Consider the following 16567-nt stretch of genomic DNA (forward strand, 5'->3'; position numbering starts at 1 on the left):
CTACGCGCGCGTACACACCCGTGCGCGTGTCGAAGGACGGAAAAGGTGATCGGCGTGTGTGGGGGAACAACGGCTGAGGAAGGGGGACGGTGAGTTCGGCTGGTGGGGTTTCTGCGCGGGAACAGGGGTTTGGGAAGGGGTACGGCGGAGGTGGGTGTATTGGTGATGGGATGGGAGGCTTGCAGAGGGTAGGGGGGTGGGTGTGTGCAAAGGTGGGGGGAAAGGGGGCCTGGTTAGGGGTGGTGGGGAGTGTGTGGGTATGGGGTGTGAAGGGGGGCTAGTGGAGTGGGGGAGGTTGTGTGTGCTAGGGGTAGGAACATGGATTAGTGGGGGGGTAGGTTTAGTGGGTGCTGGGGGAATGGGGATTAGGTGGGAGAGTGTTGTGAGTGGTGTGGGTGGGTGTGAATGGGAACTGGGGGAGTGGGGGAGGTGGGTTATGGTGTGAAGTGGGTTTAGTGGGGGGGGGTGTTTTCGGTGTGGTGGAAAGGGGGTTTAGTGGGGGGGGGGGGGGGGGGGGTGTGGAGGAGGTAGGAGTGCTGAGGGTGGGAAGGGGGGTTAGTGGGGGGGTAGGTTATGGGGGTGGGAAGGATTTGAATGGGGGGTGGGGCGTGGACAGGCGGGAAGGCGGGAGGCGGCTGACGTGGCCGCGGGCGGCGTGGACAGCGTGGAGGCGACGTGGACGATGGAAGCAGGGCGACGTGGGTGAAGGCAGGGGTGAGGGGGCGGCACAGGGCGGCCGACAGCGAGGGCGCAGGCGATGGACGACGTGGAGGCCGGGCGCAGGACCACCGGGCGGAGCAGGCAGGGGCGAGGCGTTGCAACGACGTGGCCGTGGGCGGACGACCAGGAGGCTAGAGCAGGGCGGCTCGAACAGGGTGGAGCAGGGCGGCGATGGGCGATGGAAGCAGGGCGACGTGGGCGACCGACGACGAGGCGGGCCGGGCTGGAGCGCATTGGGCGGCCGATGAGGCGCTGCAGAGGCGATTGTCGAGGAGGCAGGCCGCTACGGTGTCCAGGAGGCGGGCCGGACTGGAGGGCGGCGCTGCAGGGCTACAGGACGGCCGCTGCAAGGCGGGCCGGGGAGGGAGGACGAGGGCAGGAGGGAGAGGAAGGAGGGGAAGGAGAGGGGAGGAAGTACAGGGCGGGAGAGGAAGAAGGGAGAAGAAGGAAGAGAAGAGGAGGAGGGGAAAGAGAGGGGAAGAGGAGGAGGTGAAGATGGAGGTAGGGAGGGTGGAGATGGAGGTAAGGAGGGGGGTACGCAGAAGGAGCAGCGGGAGAGGGAGAGAGGGAAGGGAGGCAGTTGGGATGGGGAGGGGTCGAGGGAGCGGGGAGATAGAGAAGGACATTGGGGGGGGGGGGGGGGGGGGGGGGGGGTGGAAAGGGATAGGGCAAGGGGGTCCATAGGGGGGGTGCCCAGGGGGTGGGAATGGGCGGGGTGCCCAGGGGGAAAATGGGTGGGGGGTCCCATAAAGAAGAGGCGTACCCCCCTCCTGTCCCGCGCGTGTGCGCGGGGCGGGGCAAAAAAATTTACCGTGACGGGAGTGAAAGGGCGCCCGGATATGGGGACAAGACACGCGGATGCAACCGGGGCACGTTAAAACGCGTAAAATCGAAAAAGGCGCGTTCATGCGCAGGACGGGGCGCGTAAAAACACATAAAAAATAAAGAAAAATTAATAACTCCCAATCCAGAAATCAAAACGAAATGACGTAAAAACAAAAAGTGGACAGGACGACAGGGGGAAGACAGCAAAAATATGCGATGGAGGTTCCGGGAGGGGTAAAGGGCGGTCTCATGCAAAAAACACAAAAAATGCAATTAAAAATTAATATAAGAAAATCTGTGCATCGGAACAAAGTGCAGGAAAAGGAAAACTATGCAGAAAGGCGTGCCCGACAATCCTATCACATCAAAACATAGTTCCGACTGAGATAAGACGCGTTCACGTGGGAAAAACCCAAAAAACAAACCAGAAAATGGGATCAAAAATTAATACTGGACGAACCGGTCACCGGAATGACATGCAGTAAGAAGGAAAAATTTCCGCAGGAAGGAGTGGCACAGGGTTGTCACGTTAAACTGCAGTTCCTGTGGAAGTAGGAGGGGTTCATATGCGAAAAACTCCAAAAATACGCCCGAAAACTCATTTAAAAATTAATAAGTAAAAATCCAGAAGTCGAAAAAGGGTGGAGGAAAAAGGAAAAAGGTGGGGAAAGACATAAGGGACACGGCTGTCAAATCAAATTGGAATTCCGATGCAAACAGGGCAGGTTCACATGGAAAAATGTCAAAAAGACGCACGAAAAAGTCTTAAAAAACCGGAAAATTAATATTGGACAAACCGTGCATCGGAAGGACTCGGAATAAAAAGGAAAAATGTCAGGGGAAAAGTGGTTGGCAGGGCTATGATGTCAGATCACGGTTCAGAAGCAAGAAAAGCACGTTCATATGGAAAACCAACTAATTTGTGCAAAATACTTCAAAAGTTAATAACTCTAAAACTGTGCACCGGAACAGGGGTAGCTAAAAAGGAAAAATGGTTAGGTCAGAGGGAGGAACAAGGCTATAAGGTTGGAATTGGACTTCGGTGAACGTAGGGTGCATTCACATGGCAGGACCTCAAAATCAGGGAATGAAGGAAAACTACAAGGGAACAGTCCCAAGGATGGGTGAAAAATGAACGAATAGGTGGGAAGGGACCCCATTAGGGTAACAACAAGTCATGGCATAGAGGCATTAGCAGGTTGAGGCATATGTAGAAGGGTATGCAATGTAGACGCACAGGGACGCGTCCCCACACTTAAAACCTTAACGGATAGGGTTATCCAAGCAACAGGGACCTAGGACCACGCCAAAGACCATCCACTAACGTCCCCACACTTAAAACATGAACTTCACTGAGAAACAAAAGTTGTAGGGTTAGGAGAACTTGGCCCATATTGTTGAGGATCACGGTTGATTGTCAATGGCATGTCCTGTGTTGTTGTCAGCTGCTGGAGGTACCAAGGCATCTTCTCGGCACACGTCCATCATGGCAGGGACCACGCGGCAGCACCCAGGGAGGTGGCTGATGGAAGGAATCGCAGGAAATTCGTCGCTGATGAGGGATATTGCACTCAACTCACTGTCACTCAAATGGAATGAAAGAACTGTCACTCACCCCATAACTAATATCACTCGAGGAAGAATGATTGAAACCCATATCGCATACCCGATTTAGGATTCGACAAGGGGGAATGGTGCAGAAGGAGTATGCCAGGGTGCACAGTTGATGGTGCATGAGTGCGTCCAACCCGTCTGGCATATGTGCAAGGAGGAAGGCAAGGGAGCCTTAGAGTGCAGTGTACAAAACAGGGTGATGTGTCTTGTGATGACGGCAAAGACCTATCCCGTGGGTGCATAGGGAAACAGGCACATACCTAACTCCAAGTGTCGTAACGTCCCTCAATCTCACCTCTCGGTAATTGATTGAAGAAACTATAGTCACACTTAGCCCACCCTCTGTCTCATGCTCTGTTGATAGATACAAGAGGGCAGCCATGTCCTGAAACCCATTGATATAATCCTCACAGTCACTTGTGCAAAGGTTGTATGCCTTGTGCGCATTGGATGGTGCAACTGTGCATCCCGCCCTGTGCCAGCATACGGTGCGAGAAGGAAGGCCAGGGAGCCTTATGATGCAGTGCACATCAACAAATCGTGCTTTGTGCATTGAGAGGCCCATCCCGTGCGTGCAACACTTCATTCACACTACTCACCTCTCATTTGATTTGAAGGGAAAAACTGGTCACTCGCCCCACCCTCTGTCTCACACTCTGTGGATAATTACAGAGGGCAACCCATACTCACATCCCCATCTGGTTAGGATGAAAGCTCACGTCACTCGATTGTTTGTCGATGGAGATCGCATCGTCAGTTGTTGAAGAGGCGTACCCAAGGAGGTAGCCATCAAATTGAACATTGTGTTGGATAGGACATGTCGTCTGCGAGAGGACAGTTAGACACTCTGCAGAGAGACCCAGGACACAGCGTACCAAGGGAGGCAGCTTCGGAATTGGATCCTGGAAATTTCAAGTGATGAATCCACTTTCTGGACTGCTGAGTGTTGCCACCTTTTCCACAGCCAACTTCTCGCCCAAGGGTGTTTGCCACCTTTTCTTGGAACGAGGCCTGCTATGAAAGGGAATTGCTTCCTTTGCTCCCATAACAGTTTTGTTTTTTTTTTTTGTCTTTTGTTATTTTTTTTTCTTTTTTTTTCTTTGTTTCCCCTATTCCCGAGGGTGTTTCCACCTTTTCCCGAAGAATAGGTCGGCATGACAGGGACCTAAGTCCTTTTCTCCCATGACCGATATGTGTGTGTGTGTGTGTATATATATATATATTTGTTTCTTCGAATTAAACAAGGGAATGGTAGAAAAACCATGTATCAGAACCAACCTCGCCACTGTCGCTGGAGGAAAATAGAGGATAAGAGATCAAGGCTGGAAGGTAGGGTTGAGGGGACAGAGGGTTGCGCCCACCTCATCAGGAGTGGCTGAAGAACGGCTATCAGAAGTAGCATTATAAGAAGTACAGTGCCACGCCAACGAGAGAAAGGATCAGGTGACCGTGATTGTCAGGATCCCCAAGGAGGGAAGTACTTCTTCAGGCAATATCCATTGATCAGGAAGGGATCATCAGAGGCATCAATGGTCTGCACTTGGACAGAGCCATTAGGGTTGACAGCAAGTACCTTATAGGGGCCCATCCACCGCTATTGGAGCTTACCAGAAAACTTGCCAAATCGTGAATCATAGGCTAGGACCAAATCACCTTCTTTGAACTCCTTGTGCTTGATGAAGCTGTCATGGTAAGCCTTGCATCGAGCTTGCGTGGCTTCCATGCACTGTAGAGCCATCCTACGAATCTTGTCCAAAAATTCCAAGTGCAGGAGACGGCATTGCAGTGAATCATCGTCCCCCAACGCTCTTTGATAGCCACTCTCAAAGAGGGTAGTTCCAGTTCAACAGGGAAAACAGCTTCTGTACCATACACCAGCTGGAAGGGTGTCTGTCCTGTTGCTGCTTTATGGGAGGTTCTGTACGCCCAGAGGGCCTCTGTAAGTCGATCGTCCCAGTCACGACGATGTGCGGCAATTGTTCTTGTCAGAATCGAGCAGAGGATGCGATTGGTGACTTCGACTTGGCCATTGGCTCTGGGGTAATAAGGAGTGGACTTGCGATGGCGTATCTTATACAACTCTGTCAACTCTTCCATGACTTTGTTAAGGAAATGAGTGCCTCTGTCACTTACCAGCTCTAACGGACTGCCAAAACGGGTGATGATATTCTCGTACATGAACAGGGCCACACTGTTACCATTGTCCCGCTTTAGGGCTTTAGCTTCACACCACTTTGTAACATAATCCATACATACGAGGATGTATCGGTTCTGCTTCCTTCTGGTAGGAGGATCGATTGGGCCTACGAAGTCGATGCCCCACTTCTCAAAAGGCTTCAGGGGAAGAATAGGCTGCAGTGGCATGGGACTTGTCTTGTTGGGTTTCCCCATTCTCTGACAAGCATCACATCTTTTACAGTAATCATAGGCATCCTTATGAATGGTAGGCCACCAGTATCCTGCTAGCAGAGCCTTCCTGGCTGTAGCTTCTCCTACAAAGTGACCTCCGCATGGCTCGTCATGGCGAGCCTTCAGAACAATCCCAATCTCATCTCCTGCAACACATCTTCTGAGCACTTCATCTTTGCCTTTCTTATACAATGCACCGCCTAACAGGGTGTAGGGGGCTGATTCTAGCATAAGCTTCTTCCTCTCTCGACTAGAAATACCAGGAGGGTACTATTGCGTTGCCAGCAGATTGGTAATGTCTGCATACCAGGGGGTTACAGTTTCTACCAGGAATAGGGAAGCATCAGGGAGGTTTGGATCATCCTGTTCCTCTTCTGCAGTTTGTGGGATACACGACAGATGATCAGCCAAAACATGGGAACGACCAGGCTTAGTAATCACCTCAAAGTCAAACTCCTGGAATAGAAGGAGCCATCTCATCATTCGTCCTTTCACATCCGCTTTGTTCATCAGGAAGGACAGGGCCTCGTGATCCACATAAAATTTAAAGTGGGTGGATAGGAGATAGTGGCGGAACTTCTCTAGGGCAAACACCATTGCCAAGCACTCCAGCTCTGTCACTGTATATTTCCGTTCCCTATCAGTGACTTTTCGGCTTGCATAATAGATCGGCTGATCCAGCTTCGAGGAACCCTTCTGGCAGAGAACTGCGCCTAAGCCTTCAATGATGCATCAGTGTGTACATGAAACTCTTTCGTCCAATCAGGAGGTTGAAGAATGGGTGCCTCAATTAGACACTGCTTCAGAGTGTGGAAGGCTTTGTCACATTTTTCCGTCCAAGTAAACTCTGCATATTTCCCCAAAAGCTTGTGCAAGGAGGTTGCCTTTGTTGCAAAATGGGCTATGAACCTTCTGTAGTAACCCACATGGCCTAGGAATCCCCTCAACTGTTTGAGGTTGGTGGGTGCGGTCAGGGCTGCAATCTTTTCGATCTTTGCAGGGTCTGTTGATATCCCTTGTGTAGAGACAATGTGGCCCAACACAACTCCAGAAGAGACCCCAAACATGCATTTGTCGGGGTTGAGGGAAATCCCATACTCCCGGCATCGATCAAAGCATTGTTCCAAATGTCCTCAGTGTTCACGGATCAAACTATAGACACAGAAGTCATCCAAATAGACCTCAATAAAGTCGTGCAATTGATTTTGGAATGCGACCATCATGACTCGCTTGAAAGTAGCAGGGGCATTGCAAAGCCCAAATGGCATCACTCGGTAAGCGTAGGTCCCCCATTCTGTGGTGAATGTTGTTTTGGATTGGTCTTCTTCTGCTATCTGCACTTGGTTGTATCCGCTGAATCCATCCAGAAGGGAATAAAGCTCATGTCCTGCCACTGTGTCCAACAGTTGGTCTGTGAAAGGGATAGGAAAGTGATCCTTCTTTGTCTTGGAATTGAGCTTCCGGAAGTCAACACATATACGAAGCTTTCCATTCTTCTTAGGTACAACCACGATGGGTGAAACCCATTCACTATTTGCCACTAGATAGATGAACTTGGCTTCCAGAAGCTTCAGCAGCTCTGCTTTCACCAATGTGGAATAATTCGGGTTCATTCGCCTCTGTCGTTGCCGTACGGGCTTGGCATCAGGCTCCAAGTCAATATGATGCTGACATATTGTGGGATCAATCCCCTTTAGGTCTTTGTAGGACCACGCAAACACGTCCAAATTCTCTTTCAATAAGTTGTACAAGGTTGACAACTGCTCTTCTGGGAGACTGCTACCCACCTTCAAGTGGCGTTTAGTGCCATCTGCATCCACAAAAGTTAACTCCCTTTCACCTTCTACTTCACAGATGAAGGTTCCGCAGACTGCTTCTGGATACAGATCCGATTCCTTCAAGGGAGTGGTATCCTCTTCTGATGTCCCACTAGACCCAACTTCCTCTTTTGGTGGAGACTTAATTTGCTCCTTGAGATGTTGAAATGGGATTAGAGCCGTTTTGGGTTTGGTTTCAAGATTAGTTACCTCTTGGCTTGAAGACTCATCTTCTGATGACACATCCGGGAATGTCACATAACAGGGACCCTCTGATTTCTGTTGGGTTTGTGGGACTGGTGCTTGTTGGCACGGTGCATCATCATCATCTTTCTTTAGCAAGGGTGGGTGAGGACGGCGTGAGCCACTGCTGAGAGACGGCTTGGTCTTCTTAATCCATTTCTTATAAAGATTTTGCATATAAGAAGATCCATTTACCAGACCAAATGGTACCATCACCATTTTGTCCCATAGCATGAGCTCGTCTGCTTCTGATGCTTCTGGAACTTCTTCTTCAAATGTATCCTCTGCAGGTGGGATAGATTCTTTTGGCTCACTTTCATAACCTTCTTCGTCCATATCATCTCCATCCTCTTCTGTCTCTGTCTCTGCTCCTGCTTCTGTCTCTGTCTCTGTCTCTGCTTCTGCTTCTGCTTCTGGCTCTGTAGGAGCTCTGTAAGAGAAGAATAGATTCTTTGTTTCATCTTCTGCCTCTGTCTCTGGCTCTGCTATGGCCATGTAACAGGGAGAGCAGTACATCCATGCTTCTATCTCACTGTCAGAAGTGATTTTGGAAATAGTTCCTGGTTCAGGCAGGAAGTATTCTCCCATTGACAATGGCTTTGCATCTTTTGGAAGTTGTCTTACAGTATCCACTGTTAAGGAATGTGCCACTGTTTTCTTGGGAAGGATCTGTTTGACAGCATCTTCGTCTGCTGATGTTCCATCTGTAGCCTCATTAGGGGAGTCAGAAGATAATTCCAAGGAGGTGGATCCATGTCCTTTTTGAGAACCATATAGCTTTAGCACCACTTTATTGGGTCCTCTACCCAAGGTCAAGGTTCCTTTGAACCAATCCGTCCTTGCTCGGGCTTCAAAAAGCCATAGTCTGCCCAGTAATAACAGAGGGTAGGATGTGCCATATGAGTTTGGCTTCACCACTAGATAGGTTAGCCAATAATCTTTTCCAGCCACTGTAGTCTTCACATATGGGAGAATGCCCAAAGGCTTGATTCTGCTCTGATCCGCCAGTCTGATGAGCCAGTGGGTTGGTTGCACACCTTGTAGGCCTAGATCCTTCATTATCACATCTGTCATAATGTTCACTAATGAACCACCATCAATCAGTGCATTTGCAATAAAGCAGCCTTCTATCCACGCGCCAGTCTCTGGAGTACCTGGATCTAGGAAGGTGTTAGCTACGTCCACTTCTTTGACAGGCTCTGGAGCTTTATTGGACTTTGTTGCTGTTGAAGGAGCAATCCTTAAGCCACGTCTTCTTGTCAGTATACTTTTGAACCTTTTTTGGCAACTGGGAGACAACATCAACAATTGTCGGAATGTGAGGTTTGGTTTAAAGGTATCTAGATCTCTGACCAGATCGTATTCCTTAATAGGATCCACTGGCTTCTCTAATCGGTTAGGGTTGGGGCAACACCCATTTTCATTTTCCCTCTTTCTTCCAACAGAGGAATCACATGAACTTCTTCTGCCACTTGTGGCACTTCCTCCTCTTCTATCTCTTGGACCTCTGGTCCTGTCTCTGTAACTCTCTGTGACACTGTAGTGCTCTGTACGGCACTGTCAGGCTCTGTTCTGTTCTGTTCTTCTAGTGGAAGATTGAACTTCACTGTTCTGGTAGGAGGATTATTTTCTTTCTGGATAGGTGGTTCTGTCTTCTTTGCACGTGTGATGGCAGCAACTTCCGATTCCACTAAATTGGAGGTAGGCTCTTGGGCCTTGGCCGGACTATCAGTAGCACTGTTTTTCACTGGGGCTGGGCTTGGACAGTCTTTTGCAGTGTGGCCTTCTCCTTTGCATCGACTGCATAAGGGCTTATAATCCACCGACCTTCTAGGATTTGGACAATTTGGTGAAATGTGTCCCTTTTCTCCACATCTATAACACTCCACTTCTGATCTCTGACCACCGCCAGACTGTCTTCCTCTGTAACTTTGGGATGGAAATCTTCTGGGTCCGAAATTAGGACTAAACTCTCTAGGCTTGGATCCAATATCCTGTGTTGTCATTTTGGATTCCAGCAAGTTGAATCTTGCATCTTCTTCCTTTCTTCTCCTTTCATGCATCTCCTTCAGAGAGCAAATGTCCTCTGTATGGTTCTTCCGCAAACACTAGGAACAGAAGGCTCCAGGAATGGTTGGTTTTCGTGTGCATTCAGTGGCTAAATGGCCTGCTTGATGACACTTACCACACCAAGTATTTGACCGCATCACATCTCTTTCTGCTCCTGCCACATTGGATATACTGGCAGTATTCACTTTCAGCATCTGTAGCTGCTCTGTAATAATCACATCCGTCAACTCCTTTTTTATGTTAGCAACTGAGTTGGATAAGTAATCCTTCAAGCTTTCTCCTCCTGAGGCACTGGCAGGAGGGTTTTGAGGAGTCTCTGTAATCACTGCATAAACAGGTTGGGCTGGTGCAGAGGGATCTCTGTTATGGTTCTGATTCAGAGCTCCTGTTTGAACTATTGGCTGTTGGCTCCAGTTGGTAGGGTTCCACTGTTGCTACTGATTTGGCATTGGGGAAATTGGTTGGGACCATTGTTGTTGTGGTTGAACCATCGTTTGAGGCATGGATTGTGGCCACTGTGGATTTGGTACACTGTACTGTGATACTGGGGGCATCTGTTGGTAAGGGTAGGGGACTGTCCCTGGGACTGCGTTTGGTGGATACATCATTCCTGGCATCAGAGGAGGTAGGACTCCTCTTCCTAGATTCATCGCCATTCTAGCTTCTGCTTCATCGTACAGTCTTGCACCTTCTGTTGCAGCTTGCAGTGTGGCTGGTCTTTGCAGCTCCACAAACTTACGGACTTCTGGTTGTAATCCTCTGAGAAACACCCCCTTCTGAATGCCATCATCTAGATTATGGTTAGTCCATCTCTTTAGGATGGATTCCATTCGTGAGACATAAGCTTCTACTCTTTCTCCAGAGGACTGGCTTAGGTTCATAAATTCCTCTTGCATCCGCTCTTCAAAACCTTCACGCCTGAATTTAGTGAGGAAGGCCAACTTCAGGTCGTCCCATGTGCCAAAAGTTCCTGCTGCTTGTTTCTCATACCACTGAAATGCCGCACCCTTGAAAGTGGCGGGGAATATTGCTAACCAATGCTTAGGAGTTCTGGCATTATTAGCCACACATGCTACCATAAACTCTGCTACATGAAGATCGGGGTCTTCATTATACTCTCCCTTAAAAACTGGCAATGGAACTACATTCGTTGGCCTGTCATCAATATTTCCAGGACGGATCTGGCTTGGAAGTGGACCTCCAGCAGGAGGAGGAAGGGCTTGATGTGCCATTGGGACTTCTGTAAAGAGTTCCGCAAAGGCGTCAAAGGTGGCTTCTGCTGCGAGCTCGTTCTCAGCTTTGATTTTTGCTTTCTCTCTTCTCACATACCTCTGGACTCGTTCTAATGCTTGCCTCTTTATTGCGTCATTCATCAGGGGGTTGGTTCCACTATGTTGTTAGTGCTCCACAGAGGGTTAACAGAAGGCTTCAGTCTCTGCAGGACTCTCTTGCCAACATTTCTTCTACTGCTTCCATTTCAACGTCTTTGAATTCTGCTTTCATGCCACTGCACAGAGGAAGGTATTCGGTTCTGAAGGTGTCAAAATGCATACGTCTGAGCATTGTGGTGGTGCCATCATCATGGTAATGCCAGCTTCTGATGATTTCAACAGTGTATGTTGTGAAAAACACTCTGTCTACCAACTTCCAGTGGGTTGCTAATTGAACAAACAGAAGGTTATCAGTGCACCAAGCATCCCATGTATCTTGCTGTTGAGCATCCACGAACAAATTTCAACTCTTTTCCTTCTTGTCTCTGTGAACCTCCATAGACCAAGACTCCTGAAGCTTCTTCACAATCTCCCACTTGATGATGTCTGGAAACTTCTCAATGAATGTCAAATCTTCCATGGATGGTCATTCTCTTTGTTTCTGCTCTTCAGTTTATTCCCAAACAGTTTGCCACCAAGATGCAAGTTTCTGATGCTTCAACAGGAAGAGGAAACTGTCCACCACATAGAGCATGCATCATGATGGTGATGTGTTTCCGCCATTGTGGGATGAACTTCTTGTGGAAAGTGGCTTTGATTATGAGAAATTCCAACTCTTCAGTGGAAGAAGAAACTTTACAAACATCCATTGAATTCTTCTCTTCTTGGCAATGCCATTTCCTTCATTTTCAGCCTCTTCTGGTGCTTGTTGATGGCAAGTTTCCCCAGCTGCGCACCAAAAACATGGAGCCCCAAGAGGAACACCAAGGAAAAAGGGAATTATCTTGCAAGAAAATCTATCTTGTAACATCAACAAGATTGTTTATTATGTTTCATATGATCACAATGAAGAAAAGAACACCAGGCACAACAAATCTTCATGCAGCATCATGTAGATCTCCCATGGATTTGATAGAATCAACCATATTCTTCAATATCTTCACAAAATCCATCAATATAACAAAGAAAGCAAAGGAATACACCATCTTTGAATGGAAATATATCACATAGTATTCATCTTCAATATCTTCATAGACTTCTCTCTCAATCTCTCATATACAATCACTCTGTTCAGTAGAATTGGCTATCTCTGACTCTCTCTCTCTCTCTCCATCAATAATACATCATATCCTCACTAAAATCTCTCATAATCACTCTCAATAATCCTTCTTAGGTCGTGGATACCCCTCCCAAGAGGTATATCTGATATGAAGAGTCATCAGAGCCACTACAGTGTCCTTTCATAGCTCACTACTGTCACTTCACTCTAGTCTTTACTTGAGTCTTCAGTAGCTACTTCTTTCACTTCTTTCAGCTCTTTTGCACTTGTATTCACCTCTTTCCAAGGCTAGAAAACTTTCCCAAGCTACACTCTCATCCAACAGAACACATACAGAAGCATACAGAACAGTCACAGAACAGTACCAAAACAACTACAGTACAGAACAGAAACAGAGGCTCTACAGAAGACCTACAGAAGGTTACAGAAGGTCATCAAAACCACATAACTCATACTCAAACCATTCCAAACTCTCAAAAACCATTCAATAAACTTTCAGAAGATCTCAATCTTCATCAATCAATACTCTATCCCTCCTTACAGAAGTCAATCAGAACAAAACAGAACAAAACAGAAGCTATACAGAAGGTATACAGAACCAATCAGAACCTATTAGAACATCACAGAACCACTAATAAACATCATGAACTTCCAAAACACAATCAATATCATCCAAAATACTCTCAAACCACTTCCAAACCAATCAATCATCTCATAAAATCAACCATTCAGCTCTCAAAAACAACAAAAAACAGCCAAAAAACAAGTCATTTCAACACTCAACAGTTCTAGATGAGGATTTGGATCTTCTTGCAATGATTTGTGTATTGTGCTTGGGGTGAACACAATGTTTTGCTCAGCACCATGCGCCTCCACCTTTGCTCTTGCAATATTTTATTGACTACACAAGCCACCGTGTCACAAAGAAAAATAGCATCTATAATAAGATAAACAAGAATATGTCCCTCCATTTGCATACACAAACATAACATATAATTAAAATTTTGACAAACAAGATAAAAAAAGAAAAACTTAAGCATACCAAATATTGAAACAATGACCTTTAGACAAAAAACCTTAAACATGACCTTATAAAACTCTATACCCTTCCATAGTAAAGAAAGAGAGAAAAAAATAATGCCACTTTTGGAAAGGCTTACTTGTCTTGTTCTTTGCCTTCCTTCCTCTTGTACACATCTTTCTTGTTTCATGAAAGCTCTCTCAACCACATCTCTCATACTACTATGTATCTTTCAAGCATACCTCTCAACCAAGACATGAGATAGTATAAAAATGACACGAGCCATTGGTTATGTGGCCACTTGCATTGGCTCTCCCTCTCCACCAATACCTGCTATGGATATATGTAGATGAATGATTGACCGAAGAGGAGGGAGATTGAATGTATAGGCATAAAATAATACCAAATATACATGAGACTAGTGAGATGAATAAAATAATAATAGTCCAGTCCGCTTGCATAAAATGACCAAAGCTTCATAAATGAGGAACCATCTTCCTCTTCTACTCCATCTCTCTGTCTCTCCCTCCCCCTCCCTCTCTTTCTCTCTCAAAATCCTCCTCACTCTCTCACCCATGCTCAAACATGATAATGCCACACAAGTTGCACTCAAGCTTTACTACTAAGGCCCTCCTCATCACCGCACTCAAAGATAAGCAGTTTCTTTCAATATTCAGCCTCTACAACCATAAGATGGACAAACTCAAGGATTTATCTTGGTCTACCCATCTTTCTCCCCATCTTTCCATCTCTCTCTCTCTCTCTCTCTCCTACCTTGCCTCTCTCTTTGCATATCCACCCTCTCTCTCTCTCTCCTACCCCCTCTCTCTTGGCATGTCCCCCCTCTCTCTCTCCTACCTCCTTTCTCTTTGCATGTCCCTCTCTCTCTCTCTATCTCTCTCTCCATATTTCTTTCTCTGTCCATCTCCCTTCCTTTGCCTTGTTAGAAGTCAAGCTCAGTGGGTACGTCTACATTGAATAAGTCGGGTTTGTGTTAGTAGGTGACCTGACTAGAGTTAGTCAGTCTAGTCAACACTAAGACTAGGTTACTTTACATTGTATTTGTGTGCTTCTCAGTTAGTGTGAAATAATGAAGAAAGCTATGGTAACCTGAAGGTTCATGGAGATTGAGTTTCCCTGTCTCTCTCTCTCTCTCATCTTTGAACATGGTATCAGAGCATTGCCAGGTTGAGCTCTCTGGAGTAGGAGGAAGTCAAGAAGACTTGCAGGAGTGGAAGATCAAGGGTTCTCAAAGATCAAACAAGCTATCATTGTGATGGAAGGTAGGCATTGTGTGATTGCTTACTCTATGGTTCAAGCTACTACCTGTGGCTTGTTTAGAGCCTTATGAAGGGGGTATTAAGCACTAGTGTGTGCTTCATCATCATCACCATCATCAAATCGAGCTGTTGGAGCAGAGGACAGATCTGTGCAAACTGCGCCTGTATTGTGCAGACATCTTCGTGGCTGAAAAACATCATATGCAAGTGATATGAAGTGGCTAAATGCCTGACAGAGACTAGTGGAAGGTACTTGAAGAGTACAAGGTGTAAATGCTTATGTGAGAGCTCACCTATGAGCTGAGAACAGAGACTGTAGGTCTGCAACAAACAGTGGCCTGTTGTATATAGGCATTACAAAGCATGTATGCATTTATGACATGAATCTGGAGCCCTCAAACATACCCAAAAGCATCGATGGAGCAAAGGTATATGCCAGGAGGACATATGTACTTGATGAAATGCATTTGAGCTGAAGTTGCTCACTGAAATCATTCAGATCTGAAATATGTTAATGGCTGAAAACTATCATACATAGTGAATGACAAGCATTGTATCTTGCTGGAGCAATACATGTCACTTTGGAGCTTCTATCACCTACATGAACTGACATATGCATGCTGAATGTATGGAGGATTGAGGAAAGCATTGGATGCTACTGAATATTCAAATCTAAACCTGAAATAAGTCCCTTGACAGTGCTTGGGCTGGTTGTGAATAGTCATGGTTATGAACAGTCATGTACTCTTTGACAGTGATTAATGAAGACAGGTTGTCTATGCCTACTCAAATGCTCATGTATTGAACTTGCCACTACAAAGTAAATGTATGACATGTCTTGAGGACATTTGAAGCTGAAATACATCTTGGTTGCCAGAATATTGGTTGTTGGTGATCTATAAGCAAATTTATGTCACTTATACTTGCTGGTTATGCACTGTTTTGTGCCTCTGTGCTTATGTCTTGACTGCCAAATGTACTAGCAGCTATCTGGGAAGTTTTGGGACATGTATGACATGAATATCACTTAGTTTTGACCTTGGAATTACTGTTGGTTACTCACAGTTTACAGTTTTCAGATTGCATGTATTCACCTTGGCAGTGAGGTTGCAGAAGCTTAAGCTGAAGCAAGTACATAGCTTATGTATTGACAGTTATACCGACAGCTGAGACCACTTGTTTGTGGGCTGTTTTGGGTTATCAGTGGGTTGAAATACCCTGGCTTTTTACTGCAATCAATTGCAGAAAACTGTCATAAATTGTTGTGGACTGAACTTGGTCAGTGATACTTATCGACTTGTCGGGAGTCAGGCACTTGATAGATAGTCTATTGCATCATGGCTAATGCACATGGGATTGACAATATCACTCCGATAGTTGGAGAAAAGTTAGACAACAAGAACTTTTCATTATGGAAATTCAGGATGAAAAACTTTCTGGTTGGCAAAGGTTATTGGCATCTATGTACAGGAGATGAGGCTGCTCCTGAGTTGCCTGCAACGAATCCAACTAATGAACAGAAAAGAACTTATAGGCTATGGAATGAGAGAGCATGCAAGGTGCTGCATTGGTTTTCTCTATGTATATCTGATGCTATGGTAATTCAAATCACTGGATGTGAGACTCCGAAGGATGCTTGGGACATACTGATGAAAAATTGTGGAACCATGACACATGCACGAAAGATCCAGTTGAAACAGTAGTTCAACAACATGTCTAGGAATGGCAGGAGCATCTAGGTGTATACCACAGAGATTAAGACCATAGCTGATCAACTTGCTACCATTGGCTCAAGTGTATCAGAAGATGATATGATTGCTGTTGCCTTGAATGGATTAGGGAAAGAGTACAAAGCTTTTGACACATCCATCTCTGTTAGAGAAGAGCCCCCTACCTGGGAAGAGCTAGTTGCTTTGTTGCTGCATGAGGAGGTCAAACTTGGTTTGAATACAGGTTCTAGTGCATCTCAGAGTAGAGACACTGTGTTATACTCTAGCCAGCATGGCAGAGGATTTAGAGGTTGTGGTTCATTTTGAGGTCGTGGTGACACTCGTAATGCTTATGGACAGCAGCAGCAG

This window comes from Lygodium microphyllum, chromosome 4 (genome assembly GCF_053477565.2).
Source record: "Lygodium microphyllum isolate KBCC chromosome 4, Lygodium_microphyllum_v1.1.10, whole genome shotgun sequence".
In the NCBI taxonomy this organism is placed as follows: Eukaryota; Viridiplantae; Streptophyta; class Polypodiopsida; order Schizaeales; family Lygodiaceae; genus Lygodium; species Lygodium microphyllum.